This window comes from Zosterops lateralis (assembly GCF_965231275.1).
Source record: "Zosterops lateralis genome assembly, chromosome: 5".
NCBI classification, from domain to species: domain Eukaryota; kingdom Metazoa; phylum Chordata; class Aves; order Passeriformes; family Zosteropidae; genus Zosterops; species Zosterops lateralis.
Window position 1 is genome coordinate 26,423,984 of NC_139766.1, and position 12,393 is coordinate 26,436,376.

General features: G+C 36.6%; 1 protein-coding gene across 1 annotated transcript in view; it reads right to left on the reverse strand.

Annotated features, from left to right (window-relative positions):
- The window catches only part of FRYL (FRY like transcription coactivator), a 148,064-nt gene extending 142,563 nt beyond the window's left edge, over positions 1 to 5,501 (reverse strand). The window contains exon 1 of the mRNA XM_083862234.1: positions 5,326 to 5,501. The gene's annotated coding sequence lies outside the window, so the exon portion shown is untranslated. The remainder of the gene's footprint in view (positions 1 to 5,325) is intronic.
- Between the last annotated feature and the right edge of the window lie 6,892 nt (positions 5,502 to 12,393).

The window sequence follows — 12,393 nt, forward strand, 5'->3', positions numbered from 1 at the left end:
CTAGAGGTAGTTAAAACTATTTTATCTATCTTCCTAACAGACTATTTTTTTAAAAAGTTAGATACTGCCTGTTTGCCCACATATATGTTGGGACACAACTTCAAACTTTTCCCATTCTTTTTTTTGTCAAAGACAGAAATAATAATCTCTAAAGCATTACAAGATTCCTCAATTGAAAATATTAAGTTTAAATTTTTAAAAAGTAGTATTCCTATTTAAATCATAAATGAAAGAATTCCTTCATTGTAAAGCAGCAGCAGTCCAGTTCTTGTGCAATACAAATGTCTTTGGCCCTTCCAGTTCAAAAATGTTTCTAGTAAGAAGGGGAGAAAAAACCCCTAAGTTTGAAACCAAACAATTTTTGATTATTAGCATTATTTGTGATTTAGCAAACACAGTTGCTAAATGCACTGCTAGAATAACTAATTCTCAGTATATCAAAGTTGCTAAGTAAACAAACACACAGAAAGATGAAGGAACTAAACAAAAAAACTGTTGAGCCACTCAAGGAAAAACATCGATTTCTACCCTGTCTGGAACATTTACGTAGTTCTGCACAACCATCCAGGTTTGCTTGCTAAATACAGTCGTATTATCACAGTAAAACTTATAAAACTGAGGAGTGGTAAACAAGATCAGCATAAAAAATAAAATAAAAAACCCAGAAGCAATACAGAGCACACTGACTTTGCAGCTTCAGAAGGTCAGTGAACAGACTTCACTTAAAAGACAGCAATCAAGGCAAAGTTACTGTTCCTACACACCAGCCCGGCTGTTCCGGCATTCTGACAATCACCTGGAGGCACAATAGCAAAGCTCAAAAGGCACTGCCACATATTAATAGTTCTACCCAAGCACCACACACTAAGGTGCATCTGTACGCATCATCAGATTAAAAAGAGTATTCTAATTTCTAATACCAGAAGAAACACATGAGATAAGCACATACTGTAAAAGATTTATGAAAGTATTCCTTATTATGGAAGAGAATTGCTGTATTACCTATCTGGAGGAGAGGTTAAGCCTGTTCCTGTTAGAAGGGAAAAAAATCACTTGCATTTGAAGAGGAGAGGAAACTGAAATTGAAGGAGCTGGCTGAACACTATCACCAAGGAAGGGAAGAATTCCTTTATTTAATGAAAAAAAAAAGTGATGCTCCAGTCATCTGATAAGAATAGAAAGACTAAAGAATAACTGAGTGTGTTCTTCACTTGTGATTTTTAATAATAAAAGACTAGTAATAGTGAAAGACAGGAGGTTATTTTCCAAAAATTGTCACAAACTGGAATTACTTCCTTCTTAAGGAAATGTAAAAGAGGTGTGATGACTGTAATTTTGTTCATGCTAGGATTAACTTTCATCACTCACACAGAAGAGCCAATGAAATGTGGTTAAAATCGAGAATAGGAACTAAGTACACCTGAAAGGGAAAAGGCTCCTTTCCTCACACAACCCTGTTATTCCTTAACTCTGCTGTATGTTTTAGACTGAATCCTTATATTCTTTAAGGAATGGCTCAAATCAAAGGAACAGTTCTGCATCAGAAGTGAGGCTTGCTGCACTTCATTATGCATTTCTGAGCCAGAGCATTACTAAGGAGGAGCTAAGCACAGCAGAGACAAGACCTTCATGACCAATGGCGCACTGAACACGGAAATTGCCCTGTATAAAGCCCTGATGAGCAGGGGCACAAGAGAAAGCAAGTCAAAGTTTCCAGAGGAAAGCTCTGCAGCTATGTAGGAGATACAGAAGTAGCTGCATCACTTGTACTTTAGCCAAACCTCTGAATAAAAATAAAAAAAAATCATTGTCTTATCTTTGACATACTTGTTTTGTTTAAAGGCATACAGTGTTTTCATTAGCTACTAACCAAGGAATAAGCAATTTCCCCTAAAGATTTCTGGTTTCCATTTTATTATACATCAGAGATTCAAACTGTAACATGGAGTCTGTACTGTAACTTGTACAGTTACCCTACACCTTAATGTAGAAGTTACTTTTAAATTAAGCACCTCTCCAAGAGAATTGCTTTCAAACCAACAGTTGCTGGCTACAAATGGAGAACAGGAGCATCTTCACAACCAATATACAACAGCTGTCTGACCAAAAAAAGCATTAACAATATGGGTTGAAAATACATATGGATGCAGTTAGATATATATATGTGTGTGTATATATACATATTAAAAAAGGACTGTAATAGTGCAATTTTAAGCAAGAGCAAAATTAGTTAGCATACACAGTTCTTCACCATCATCTTCTTGCTGATGCATAATGAGACTGCTAATAGAAATTCACCACAGCTCTAGCCCCTTTGAAGGCCAAATGTATTTCATTTTAGGTGTTAAAAAACACCTAAAGGTAGTGTCTTATATATTATGCTCAATATACATGCAGATAACGTTTTAAAAATACAGTCAAGGGAAAAAAAAAAAAAAATCAATCAAACTAAATTTTATCATTCCTTATCAAGATACATTGCTGTTCTTCATGCCAGAAAATAAGTTCAAAAAGAAAAAACCTTACAAAATGTTGAAAACAGAAAATTCATGAATGTTGAATGCTGCTTAAAAAGGAAACCCAAACAAACAAACGAGCACAAAGTCCCCAGAATCCTAGGGAAAGTAAGTCCTACAACTACAAGACAGGTTCAACAGTGTTTTTTTCCCCTCTAGTCTGACAGACACTTTCCCACTTCACAGATTAAGCAGCTCTTCTGTATCCCTATTAGCATTTGTCTTCTGTTTGGTAGATGTGCCTCAGATGTTCCACATTATTTGAACAACACGAGGCATTGAGGGTGAGGCATTCTGCAAGTCATTTGTCACTACAATTAGGTATGGTCTGCAAGGCTCTTCAGCAGAAACATTCCTCTCAAGTCAGGCAGAGTGAGAAGAAGAGTTCAAATGAAGCAGGAGGCAAGGGGGAAAGCCCACAAAAAGGCTTATCAGAAGTCAGTGAGGTCCACTGAGCTATATCTTAATAGAAACATTGTGATAAAAAACAACTCAAATTTTCTGTTTACTTTTCCAATATCCACTTAAAAATTTATATTGACAGAACTAAAGAAACTGCTGAGCAGAGTAACAAGTGAGTAAAAAGTGCTGCTTTGATCCTAAATGATTATTTACGGAGAAGAAAAAAGGATGAAAAAGAACTTTAAAAAAATTTAAAAAAAAATTAAAAAAACACTACGCTTCTCTCCTCATGATGGTCCTTATCAATTATACTGGAAAAGAAATTAACCAAACTTACGTGCTACACTTGCAAAAATGCTTGTCAAATATTAACAGGCACATTAATTATTTTGAATACTGTTCAGGAATTGCTTTAAGAGAAATAGGCTTTTCAGCCTAACTGGTGCTCCAGACAATTTTGCAAAGAAGTCATATGAGTTTTTCAAGACCTGACTGGACAAAGCCCTGAGCAACAAGGTTGATCAGGAAACTGATTCCACAGAGTAAATTAGCAACGCCAAAGAAGAATGGCAACTGGCACATTTTTCCATTTATATTATTTTTCCTTATCACACATTTTTAAGGCAAGCAATAAAACTCTCCCTACATTCTCCAACAGGAAAATAGACCCTGAAAGGCCACTTCTCACTAAAGTGAAAACAAAAAAAAAAACCCCAAATGCAACATGTTTATTGTCTAGACAAAACACAGTAGGCTTTTAATACAGAAGACAACAGATACAAAAGCTGTGGACCCAGTGCTAAGAACATTTGATTTGTTAAAAATCTGGCTGCTCTTTAAACATCTTGCAGCAAGTATAAAAAACACAGTAATTACTGAGAAGTATTCCAAAAACTAAATCAGTACTAGACAGCCTTGTTCCCAATAAAAAAAACCTACACAATTCAAACTTGAACATTTGAAGTTTGTAATTGAAGCACATTTTCTGTATAAACATACAGACATGTAGAAACATAGATAATCACTAAAAACTTTTAAAATTAGATAAAACTAAAATTGTCCTAAGCAGGATAAGTGGGCACAGAAGAAAAACTTACAGTAAAAAATCATACTAATGCTCTCAAACCCTCTGCCTCCATTTTTCTGTTTCATTTAAAAGATTGATTTGGAGCTCCTATTCTAATGTTCAAAGATGTACTTGCCTTCCTTGTGCAATAGCAAGATATGTTGTTCAAGGTAAACTTCTGCAGCAACAAACTTACTATACTTTGAGAGAAAGAATACATCAGTACAAAAATAATTACAGTATAAAATTCTAACAAAGGACAGTTAAGCATGTCAGCATGTTAACAGAACTAGAAATGAAAAACAGTAACAGAAGCAAACACGGGTACATGATATACTGGAGATGTCCCAAAGGCAGATATTATCATGCATTCAAATTCTATTTTTTGTACACTTCTTCTGCACAGAATATATAGAACGATACAAAATAAAGGAAAGTGAGTAGTATTTTGAATAGCAAATAGCATATCAACAACAGCACTTCAGTGTTTTCATCCTATCACACCAATGCACCCTCTGTTCTCAAAGGCCAAAAGAAAGCATGGTCTATCAGTTTTACTACTTGACTACAGAAAAGCAGTGTGTTGTATTATTCTTGAAGGACAGTTTAGATGTTGGTTGGATCTATCCATACTCATTTCAGCTCAGAAGTGCTTTAGTGACAATAGCTGCCCTGTACTTGACATCAATGCATATCTATTTCCTACTGGTAAAATCTTTACATGCAAAGCAGCAAAGAAAAGAGCATCCATATATGGCACCGACTTAGGAATGAGAATACTGACTAAGGAACTAGAGATCCCTTCCAACCCAAAGCGTTCCACAATTCCACGACTGCCCTTGCCAGTGAACTGCAATGCCCAGTTGCGGCCACAGGGGGGCAGAGCGCAGACGCCCCCGCACATCCCAAAGGAGAGAGGGCTCTGCTCCCACCAACTCCCATTGGCACCGAGCACTGACCTTCGTGAGAGAGAACTTGAGAGAACTGTGGAACATACAGAAACCACACAAAAGAAACACTAAATGTACTCATTTGAGAATTACTAAACGCACAGAAACCACATCTGGCTTCGGAAGTCCCCAAGATGCACGTGACTGGGAGGCTATTTGTCCTGTTCTTGACCTCTTCCTTAGAGACATTCACCTTTGGCCATGATCAGTTACTACACTGTATTAAAACAAATGTTCTTGCTGGATTTAACACAGTACAGACAGTCTTCTAGTCAGACAACTAATACCTGAAGTAGCAGCTCAAGGTGTGTTAACAGTACAATATAGACAAACAAACCAGAAAAAGATAAATGAAAATCTATTTATGACACTGCCACGAGAAAGACCTTACCACTTAGAAGCCATTGTTAACCACTGATGAGAGCTATCACGCTTAGGATGGATCCATCAAGACATTTTCCCCCAAGTCCAATGTTGTGCTTCGAGATGTAAGAGCAGACAAAGATGTAAACAGCTTTGAGTCGCCTGGTATGCGGCCAAAAACTGGAGAAAGATCTCCGAACACAGTACAGACAAATGAAGTACAGAACTCTGAAAAAGAAATGAGAAAAACATTAAACCTTAGACACTTCACAGAGATGTCAACAATTTTCCAATACTTTAGAATCCTGAATTTATCACTAAAAAGTTAAGAACTATAAAAATCTATTTGTTACATTTGTCTTCAAAATTGCTGTTCTGCTCAGAAGCTAATTATTCTTAATGATTTTTTTCCCCACAAAAGAGAAAAATTAAAACTGACACCAAAATAACATCTGGTTTCCCACGCTCAGCATATTCTCCATGCATCCATTCCTTATGAAGGGTTTTAATTGCACTTTAGTTACAAACATATTTTATTAATCATATATAACCACTCTAAAACGCAAGTAATTCTGAATCAATTTTTTCATATTAGTCCTTTTATTTACTTATTTTCTTATTTTTTGGTTTCTTTTTAAATCCACTCAGATAGCAGGAGGATGTGGTCAGAAAAAGAAACAAAACAATACTTCAGCTGGGTCTTCCTAACAAAGCCTTGAGAACTTCTGGAGACTCCTTCACAATAGAAGTTTGTATGCAGCTGACATACTTGCCACAACTTGCCTAAGCAGCAGTTTCTTTCTGTTCTATAGTGCCAAACTACAGTAAAAGAAAGCACTTTCATATTTTTAATTTTACCCTGAAGGCAGATCAAGCACTTTCAACTGCTTTTAACAACTCAAGTCTCATCATGCAGTAGCAGTCCACCACTCTGGAACATCTAGTTTATATGGGGAAAATTTTTCTTCTTTTAAAAATTCATAGCTTGAAAAAAAATCCAGGAATTTAAAAATTCCATAGCTTGAAGATTTTCCAGGAAAATTTTGTAAAAAACCATGTACATCCAACATGATATTCAATGCTCTGATGCAGCAAAAATGTAGTCATTTCCTTTAAGGATGTCTGAATTATTCAATCATCATCAATTCTTTTATGTACAATTTGTTCCACTTCTTAATTAGCGTTTCCAAAAATACAAAAGAGAGACCCACATAAGTGCAATCTAAAAGTAAAAAGCCACATCCTGAAGGTTTTAAGATGTAAAAGAGAGCTTAAAAGTGGGACTGTGAGACAAGCAAGAAAATTAGATAAACTTCTGCAAATAGGAGGCAACCTGATCTTTATATATAAATTGGGAATGTATCTCGTAATTCCTTGGAAAAACAAGTCAAGTGTTTTTAAAACTTGACCAGTTACAAAGCGAAGCATTTAAGGAGAGACAAAATTCTGACTGTGCATTTTACAACTCCTTACTAAAAATGTCAACTGTTTTCCCCAGTCTGTGCATTTGACAGTGCAGTGCATCAGATACACATCAGTTTTACCTCTTCAGACAATTAGGGTAAGTTAACCTTGTTTTCTGCACAGCAGAAATGTATCACCTTTCATCCTACCTACAGCAATAAAGTGCACCATTCTCTTTTTTCTCTTATTTTTGCCTTTTTTTTTTTTTTTTTTTTTTTTTTTTTTTTTTTAATTAAAGGTAAGTAATAGTTTAAATCAGTTCATGCCAAACCTTACATTCACCCCAGCTTGAAAGAGAGCAGGTCAGCTGTCCTTTAACTCCTCCTCAAATACAATGACTGGGAACAGCACTTCAACACAATCAAACTCATGCTTTATTACCCTCCATAAAATTGACAGAATATCCAGACAGAAATTACCCTGGCATATGCTGACATTTTAGCTCACTGCCTCAAGCAAAACATACCTTCATAGGTACATAATCCATTCTGTTTAGAGGCTTCCCTGCTTGCTGCCTTCAGAGCAAAGACATACAAACACACCTTCCTTCTTTACCACACCAAATTCAATCTCCCCCTGCCACCACAGCACCACCCAATAGCCCAGCTGCTTAAGGAAGGAAATAAAAGTTAAAAAAACCTGGCTTAACTGTCCAGGCTTTAGGAAGGTACTGTCAGTTCAGCTAGCAGACTGTTTGGAAAGAGGTCAGAGGGTGGGAAGCCCATTAAAACCCATGCAATGTACTCAAGATTTTTTTGTACACACTAAGCAATAATGAGTTTTATATTGTAGCTGCTGCCCAGAACTTCAAGAACTACAAGTTATTTGAATACAACCTAAGGTATTCTACAGAATCAATCTGATCAGACTAACTCCAACTACAGGAAAAATAAAATATCAGTAAAGGTAGCAAAAAGGTCAAAAGTCTCCAACAGATGCCAGTGAAGCTTACAGTAGCTACAGCATATTGCTGGTTCATTGGGCTTCATTTCCTAGAGGCAGCTGACAAGTTAAAATGTAACTATACTTTATCAGATTTGAAGTCAAAGGTATCACACAGGTGCAGTTTTAGTGTTTGGGGTTCACCCCTATGGAAGACTTACGAAAAGTTAAGAAGCACAACATGAAAATAAAGAACCATAATAAAGTTGAAAATACAAGAGGTTTGTTATCATAAGGTTCAAAAAATAGTATAAAGAAAACTGATGCTACCTCTAAGTTTTCATATCTAAAAGAATTCAGAACTCCTTTAACAACCTGAATTGGAAAACACAACTAAAAATCCAGCCAACCTCAAATATGATCAAGTAACAGCACATGTAACTTCTAATTACATAAACTTTTTTCTGGGGGTGGGAGGTGTTCACAGAGCACTATTTTCAAGCTGCTGCATTACATTCACAGAGTAGCTGCTCTAATATTGGCTACTATGCAAGACAGAACTCAACTTCAGCTTTTGAGCAGCAATTGAGATGCTCCAATTCAGCACACATTGCTAATCATAAGACAGGTAGTATAGCAGAACACTTCCAAAAACTTTAGGGATAGGGATTAAAACTAACATTGCTGGAAATCAAAGTATCAGCACCTTCATTTAAGAAGATACATACAACACACTAAATTAGAGCCTTCTTTCTAATTACTAGCCCAAAAGATTTAATAAGATGATACTTCAAAAGAAAGAAACACTAATAGTTTTAGCCATCTGCCGGAAGTGGTGTTTCCATGCTACAAACCCTAACCAGGCTTCAATACACTGTTTGCTTTTAAACAGGTAGAATACAGGCAGAGATGAATTGTATCAGTTTTTATGACATCATCTGAAAAATTACAAGAAGGTTGAAGTTTAGGGACAAACATTCACACAATGGCACTACAGTTACCCAAACCTGTGGCTGACCCATAACTTCAGCATTTTCTAGACTAAATAACCTGCTGTCACGAGCACTCCTAAGGTAACACACCACCCCTTGTGAGCGCTCTTGTCAACTTAGATCACCCCTCACACAGGAGGTAGAAGGAAGAAAACAACATTATTAACTATAAACTAGACTTATTATACAACATATTGACTATATACAAGACTTCCCTGTTACTGGCCAATTACACATTTTTTCCACTACAGCATGGGGAAATGGTACCAGAAGGCTGAAAGATTTCCAGTGGCTGACCAGTCCCCTTGTTCTCCCAACCTTTTCCTCAGCAACAGCACGCACTACTAGACTATACCGAGCTTGTGGCTTGCTGTCCTCCCAAGGAAGTGACACTGGTGACTGACATCAGAAATAGCAAAAAGAAGAGCTTGAGAACACCTGAATATTATGGAAGCCACTTTTAAGCTAATTACCTCATAAAACTGGGTGCTGTAAGAATAAAAAGGGGGGATGAATTTTCCCAGGCTCCTTATACCCTTATTTCCTTACTTAAGCTCGGCACTGTGTGTATCAACAGAAGATTTTTAGTAACAACTTTGTTCTTTTGCTTTGTGTAAAAATTTTAAGTATATTAATAGTGTATAACAATAATCAACACCACAAACTAAAAATGGTACATGATGAACTGAGTGTTAGTAAATGCCATCAAGAACAGAGTAGTCATGCAATATTCTCCCAATTTCACCAATCATCTCCTTACTGGAAAAGTTTTTTTTCCACTCCACAATCCACACAACCAGCTACAAAAATCAACATCTTATGTAGAGCATGTCTTCCCTTGACTGCTGAGGCTCAAAATACATTTTCTTTTTTAAAAAGTGCCAAAAACTATAAAACACTGACCACTACTGTATCTATACCAAGAAAAATGTGGCAATTTTTCTTAGTTATGATATAACATTAGGAGGAACCAACATGAACTTTATGCACACTCAAGGTCCGTATGAATTAAATAAATAAATAACATCTCCCTACTGCCTCACCCACACTAAAAAAAGTCTCACACTTCACTTCCTTGAACAAAACAGTAAGCTGCTTTCCCACTTCCTCCCCTCAAAGCGTCTTCAATAGAGGTTAAACTCAGGTGCTATATACAAAACACCAGTAGTTCTTCCATTATGCTGACCAGACAACGATGAGGTAGAACATCAATAATGTATAATATAGCAAGTATAACATCAGTTAGCAGATTTCTTAGCTACTCAAGCAGTTGCAGAAAAACACTTCGATTGATACATCCCAACCCAGGGCAATTACCTCTGGCCTCTGGAAATAAAATACAAATACTGCATAAAAAGCAGTAGTGCTAAGCACTTTTGAACTACAATGATCAGAATGGGGACTTTGTTTCTCTTGCAGACCATCTCAACTCATTCTTTTTTCTTAAACTGTAGAGGTCATAGAGTCTGTATTTACACAGAGATATGAACTTGCTTTTTCACTTTAAAAAAAGCTCAAATTAGGCCAGTCTGCATTCTCCAGTATAATAGTAACAAACATTTAAGTAGCTGAATTATTATTCTTGTTTCTAGGCATGTTATGAAAGCCCTAGTGATTTCTCTCTCCTCTGCATTCTAGTCTTCCCATAATAATTACATAGTAATTTTCAAACAGCCACCTGCAAAATTCAGAATGTCTTGTGTCCCTAACATATGTCAGTTCTTAAACTTGGAACATCGGTATCACTGAGCTAGAGTCACAAAGATTTTATGCCTTTAAACTACATAAGCTATATGGAAGAGTTTTATATACTGGATATGGTTTGATGGGAACACGCAATAAAAGCTACTTTCAATTTATGGAGACTAGGACATACTTGAAAATGGAACTATTTATTCTTAAAAAGGCGAGACAAGAGAACAACAACTTTCACTATGGCATAACACGGATTACACTATGCAACACCTTCTTTAGATACCCTCCCAGGAGATACAAGGCTGGGCTTCAAACCGGGTCAAATCAGTTGCACACAATTTACCTCAGTACCACAAAAATACAAGTACAATCTGTGCCTGACGGTTTCTTTACAGATTTTGAATTACAGACTATAATATCATATCCTGATAATGATTTACCAGGAAGAAAAGTGTTCATAAATGCTTTTAAATAAGGTTCATTTTTCCTCTAATACAGCAAAGGCCCAAAACTATACAAAAGTGTTAAAGAAATGTGGAGGTAAAAATTCTCAGTTTCCTGCACCAAAAGCTTGTTCTATTTATTCTGTACTTCTGTTTACCCAGCTTTCTGTTTCCACACTGCTATCTACCACTCTCACCCTCCCCAGCTAATTCACCTATCAATTCTGCAAGTAGGTGCACGTAAATAGATACGGATATATATACACAAACACATGTATTAACTCCATCTGAAAAGACATCTCTGATTCCCAATTTTATATGCAACATCTACCACCAAAGTAATTTCAAATAGGGTGGCAGTGGAAGGCCTAAACTGAAGAACCAGAGGGAATGGGGTAAGATGTCCATGATTTCTGTGTCAAGAAACAGAGTGCCAGGTTTGCCATATCCAAGTGAAGATGTCAGGGAGACCTACAGCTCCTGCAAAGAATAAGAGCACTCATGTGCAACTCCTTTCTCTTTATGAGCTGATGTGGGGTACTCAGGAGCCCCCCAAGTCACACCAACAGCCACCATGGGATCAGTGACTACTAATCACCATATCCCAGGGCATAAACAGGTCAGTCAGCAGCCACAGTGAACAGGACACTAATTCTTCAGCTTTTTGGATGGCATTGCTTTTGGATGATGTCTGCAGAGGTAGAAATCTTAGTATTTTTGTTTACAGCAATTTTTTTTTTTTTTTTACATAATCAGCATTACTGGCAGATTAGATTAGTTCAATTAAAAATCATGAAAATTCTGTCAATGTCAAAATGTCCAGCTGCCATGAGCACAACCCCGGCAGCTCTTTCTGATTTAGCACAAGAGGAGAAGTGGTGTTGATAAGGACTATTCTCATGAAAGACAGATAAAAATTACTAGGAACATTTCAGCTATCTTCCATGCTAATGCCTCTAAAGAGAATCAGCCTTTGTGCAGGTCTACTGTTAGTTCCAAGTCCTCTCTAGGACATGGCATTTATAAAAGATATTTATTTTGCAAAGCTGGACAACACCAGTGGAGAAATAAAGTCACTCTCTGCAATATCAACTTTAAATGCTAATTCCTGCGGTCTCATTTTATCAGAACATTTCCAAGGCTTATGGTATAGATATTCCTTCACTTTTTAAAAAATTAATTAATCTCTTAACCGTCTCCCACACTGAATTACTAGAGCCTTATCTTCTAGATCAAGTACAATAAAACTATCTCTATTTGTAGTTTTTATACTCTCTCCAGCTCTCATTCTGTAAACATATCCAACATTATATTAGGTTACTCCAAACAAACAAACTTAACTGCACAGGGCTGGCAAAACCTACACAATTATTGTGTTTGATACTACTACAAAAAACCAGCAGTGAAAGTTCAACAGCAGGAAGTCTGTGAAAGGCTAAGCAAATGGGATTGCACATTGCAAGGCAGGTCTTAGCCATAACCTCAGGAGGATAATTTTAGCAAACATTGGTTTATTTTATGCTCTTCTCCCTTGCTTACCTGCATGCTGCTGGGGATCTTTGAGCTCCTTGAATACTCTCTGCACAAGTATGATTAACATCATGCCCACTGGGACCCAAA